Source organism: Phacochoerus africanus, chromosome 4, assembly GCF_016906955.1.
Source record: "Phacochoerus africanus isolate WHEZ1 chromosome 4, ROS_Pafr_v1, whole genome shotgun sequence".
In the NCBI taxonomy this organism is placed as follows: domain Eukaryota; kingdom Metazoa; phylum Chordata; class Mammalia; order Artiodactyla; family Suidae; genus Phacochoerus; species Phacochoerus africanus.
Window position 1 is genome coordinate 7,567,231 of NC_062547.1, and position 5,299 is coordinate 7,572,529.

The window sequence follows — 5,299 nt, forward strand, 5'->3', positions numbered from 1 at the left end:
TGCCACATGAAACTGGTGCTCCATGGGCACATACTGGGAGACCCAGGCAGGCACGCGGCTTCCCCAGGCCCCGCACCCACCGAGCCTGAAGGGGTGTGTGTGGTCCTGTGGTTGCCCGGCTCCCGTCCTCTGTGCCAGGCCCAGGATCCCCGCGCAGCATCACCAGGCTTTGGGTAGGGACCAACACTGTCCCCAGCTTGCAGGAGATCAGGGAGAGGTTGCTCTGGGGGTGTGGGGCCTCGGGGCCGTGTCCCTCCTCTGTCCTTTGCTTCTGGTTCTCTCTCGGCTTCATTCTTATTACAGATCAGTTTTCTCCGCACAGAGGGGAGCATGGCAGCCATTGCTGCAGGATTACAATTCTTGCCGCACCCCCAGAGGAGGGTTGCTTTTCTTTCTCCATTTTCCTTAAAAGCATCCCAGGAGAGGACTTTGGTGGACCCAGAGAGGGCACACGTGAGCCCAAAGAATATAATGATGCCACCGTACGGGAAGGGCCTTGGGTGGGTGGTGAGGTCTGATGTCTGTTCCTGGAGGAGGGGGTGGGAAAAGGGGTGTTTGTGGATGGGTGGGGCCCTGGAGACCCTTGACCACATTCCAGCCTTGTGGGGGGGGGGGCGGCGCTTGGACCCCAGGAATGGTTGAGCTTCTGCAGTCGGAGGCAAACAGAACAGAAACCCCACTGAACAATGGGGAGCTCTCTTCAGCCTCCACACTCTCTTCTCTCCCATTCATTCCATCCTTCACTCACCCAACAAACAAAAAGATATTGTTGAAAAGCTACCTTGAGTCGGGCCCTGGAGCTTGGTGGTGAGAAGAAGACAGAAGCATTCCAGCCTGTGGGGTACAGGGAGGGGGCAGGCCTCATCTCAACAGGCCCCCAACCCCTAACTTTGTGGAGACAGAGTCTAAGGGTGATACACAGGAGTCCCTGTCGTGACACAGCAGAAACGAATCAGACTAGGAACCGTGAAGTTGTGGGTTCGATCCCTGGCCTCACTCAGTGGGTTGAAGATCCAGTGTTGCCATTAGCTGTGGTGTAGGTTGCTGACGTGGCTCAGATCTGGCGTTGCTGTGGCTGTGGCAGGTGCAGCTCTGATTCGACCCCTCGCCTGGGAACCTCCATATGCCGCGGGTGCGGCCCTCAAAAGACAAAAGACCAAGAAAAAAAAAGTAATAATAATAAGGATGATGAAGAAAGTCAAGAGTTGGTAGGTGCAAGGTATTACGTTTAGACTGGATAAGCAATGGGGTCCTACTGTGCAGCACAGGGAACTGTGTCCAGTCTCTTGGGTTAGAACAGGATGGAAGATGGCATGAGGAAAAGGATGTATGTGTGCGCATGACAGGCTCCCTGGGCTGACAGCAGAAATTGATACAACGCTGTAAATCGACTGTACTCTAATTTTTTTTTTTTTTTTTGGTCTTTTTGCCATTTCTTGGGCCGCTCCCGTGGCATATGGAGGTTCCCAGGCTAGGGGTCCAATCAGAGCTGTAGCCGCCAGCCAATGCCAGAGCCACAGCACCTCAGGATCCGAGCTACGTCTGCGACCTACACCCCAGCTCACGGCAACGCCGGATCCTTAACCCACTGAGCAAGGCCAGGGATCGAACCCGCAACCTCACGGTTCCTAGTCGGATTCGTTAACCACTGAGCCATGAAGGGAACTCCACGACTATACTCTAACTTAAGAAAAAGAAAGTTGGGAATTCCTCTTGTGGCTCAGCAGGTTAAGAACCCAGCTAATATCCATGAGGACCCGGGTTCGACCCCTGGCCTCACTAAGGATCCGGCATTGCCATGAGCTGGGGTGTAGGTCACAGATGCAGCTTGGATTCAGTGTTGCCATGGCTGTGGTGTAGGCCAGCAGCTGCAGATCCAATTGGATCCCTGGCCTGGGAACCTCCATATGCCATGGGTGTGGCCCTAAAAAGAAAAAAAAAGAAAAAGAGAGAGAGAGAGAAAGAAAGTTGAGGACTAGGAGATTTTTTTAAATAAAAAAGAAAGAAAGAAAGGAAAAGAAAGAGAAAGAAAGAAGAAAGGAAGGGAGAAAAAAGGAAAGAAAAGAGAGAGAAAGGAAGGAAGCGGGCTCGGGGCACAGGGAGGGGTGGAGGGCCCCAGGGGCGGGTCAGGATGACTTTGCCAACGAGGGACAAGCCCCCACCTGGGCCGGGAAGGAGCTGAGGCTGGTGAGGCTGGAAGAGGAGAGGGTCTTGGCGCCTCCAGACGCCTTTGGCTCAAACGCTGGTTTAAACAATGGAGCCAACATTGAACATTCTGGAGATTTCACGTGAAAATTGGGACCTCTGACTGGCTGGCACCCCTGGGCTCACAAACTCCAGGGCGACGGTGGCTGGGCCTGATCGACCTCTGCCCCCGGCCACCTCGGGCTCTCCGCCCGCCTGGTCTCTGCAGATGTCTGAGGTCACAACCTCCCTCTCTCTGCGGGGGAAAGATGCCACCCACCTTGATAAACCCCCACCTGCCGGCTGCAGACACACCGTGCCCAGTCCCCTCGGCTCTGCCTCCCTTTCAGATTCCACTCCTAACCTTTGAGCAAATCCAAGGGACGCTTTCTGCAAGTCGCACGGGCCCTCCCACCACCTCTCCGTGCCCCTCCCCCAGGTGTGTGTTCCCCCGCTCCAGGCCAGAGCATCCTGCAGAGTCAGGTCTGAGCCCGGCAGTCCCTGCCTGGCCCCAAACCCTGCATGGCCCCTTCTCACCCAGAGCAGAGTCAACGTTCCTTCTCACAGACACTGGCCCCAGGGACCCGGCTGTACCACCTGTGTGACCCCAGAGCCCACCGTGTCCCTCTCACTCGCACCCCTGGGTTGCACTGGCCTCCTGCCAAGCGCACGCAGCCTCGGCCCCAGCTGGGCGCTGTCCCGCTGCAGCCACGCTGCTCCAGGCTTGCTTGAAGCTTAAGGAACCAATAAAGGGGAGAAATGGAGCAAAGCAGCCACAACCATTGATGAGGACGTGTCTCGAACATGTAATATTGTCTTAAAAGAAGTGACTTAGGACCATAGAGTGTCCCTAAACATCATATTGAGGGATGAGCCAGCAGGGGACACAGCATGAGGAAGACCTGAGAATGCAGGGGAGCAGTTACCTTGGGTCGTGGGTGAGGAGCTGCCCTGGCACCTGCCGAGGGCTCTCACGTTCCTATTTCTTTTTCTTTTTAAAAAATATTTACTCGTGTATTTATTTTGGCTGCACCCGTGGCATGCAAAATTCCCAGGCCAGGGATTGAACCCACGCCACAGCGATAACCTGAGCCACAGCCGTGACAACGCTGAGTCCTTAACCCGCCAGGTCATCAGGAAACTCTTTTTTTTTTTTTTAATTTTATTGAAGCGTGGTAGATGTACCGTGTCTCCAAAGCCCTATTTCTTAAATACATGGGTGTTTGTTTTATTATAATTTTAACAATCGACTACAGTTGCCTTGAAATTAATTGACTGCACATATTTAAGCATACCCAAAATGTGTGTAATTTAATAGTCTTGGTACACATCTAGGCGCCTGTGAAACCATCTCTATAATGAAGATAATGAATATATCTGTCACCCCAAAGATTTCTTTTTGCACCTTGAAAATCCCCCTTTCCCTCCCCCATCTCAGGCAACCCCTATTCTGCTTTCTGTCCCTAAAGATTAGTTTGCATTTTGTGTGTGTGTGTGTGTGGTCTTTTTAGGGCCACACCTGCAGTGTGTAGAAGTTCTCGGGTTAGGGGTCGAATCGAAGCTACAGCTGCCAGCCCACACCACAGCCACAGCCACGCCAGATCCGAACCAAGTCTTCTACCCACACCACAGCTCACAGCAACACCGGATTCTTAACCCACTGAGCAGAGCCGGGGATCGAACCTGCCTCCTCATGGATACTAGTCAGGTTCATAACTGCTGAGCCACGATGGGAACTCCTAGTTTGCATTTTCTAGCATGTTATAAAAATATATGTTTGATTTAATTTGTATCTCATTGTATAGATATATGAAAATGTGTTACCGATTCACCCACTGACTGACCTTTGGTGGTTTCCAGGTTTGGGGAGTGGCAAATAAAGCTGCTGTGAACGTTCAAGGGCATGTCTTTGTGTGGGCAAATTCTCCCATTTCTGCTGGTAAATTAAAGCAGGGGAATGGCTGGGTCCTATGGTTGGCATATGTGTAACTTTTTAAGAAACTGCCAAGCTGTTCTCCAAGGCGGCTGTGCCATTTTCCATTCCCAGGGTTGCTCCGCATTCTTACCAGCATGTGGTCTTGCAAATGTTCGCCCTTCTCGTGGGTGTGTGGTGGTGTTTGGTTGCGGCTTTCACGTGCATCTTCCTAGTGATGTTGATCAAGGTTCATGTGCTTATTTCCCACCCAAATAGCCTCTTTGGTGAAGCATCTGTTCAAACTTTTTGCCTGCTTTAAAACGGGGTGATCTTTTTTTACAGTTGAATTACAAGCGTTCACTATATTTTCTAGCTAGAGGTCCTTTGTCAGGTATAGATTTTTCAAATATTCTCTTCAAAGTTTGTGGCTTGCCTTTTTTTTTTTTTGTAACAATTTCTTTTGGAGAGCCAAAAATCTGTCTTATGAAGTCCAATGTATCATTTTTTTCTTCTACAGTTCATTTTTTTTTTGTGGTCTTTCTTTGCCATACCCAAGGTTAAGATTCCCCCTTGTTTTTTATTTTTTTTTATTTTTTAAATTTAATTTTTATTTATTGTATTTTTTGCTTTTGAGGGCCGCACCTGTGGCATATGGAGGTTCCCAGGCTAGGGGGGAAATGGAGCTATAGCTGCCAGCCTACACCACAGCTCACTGCAACGCTGGATCCTTAACCCACTGAGCGAGGCCAGGGATCGAACCCCCAACCTCATGGTTCCTAGTCAGATTTGTTCCGCTGAACTCCCCCTTGTTTTTAAACTTCTAAAAGTTTTAACATTTTAGCTCATGTATTTAGGTCTATAATACATTTTTTTCTTGGCCACACCTGTGGCATGTGCGAGTTCCCAGGCCAGGGGTCAAATCGGTATTCTCGTGGATACTAGGCGGGTTCTTAACCAGCTGAGCCACAATGGGAATTCCCCATTTCTGAACTTGATTCTATCATATAAAAAAAAAAGTTGTTCAGCTTTGTTCTTCTTTCTCAAAATTGGCTTGGTTGATGTAGGTCCTTTGCATTTTCATATAAACTTTAGGATGAGCTCATCATTTTCTACCCCTAAGTCTGCAGGCATTTGACTGGGATTGCATTGAACCTATAGATTAATTTGTGAAAAATTGACACCTTGATATTATAGAGTCTT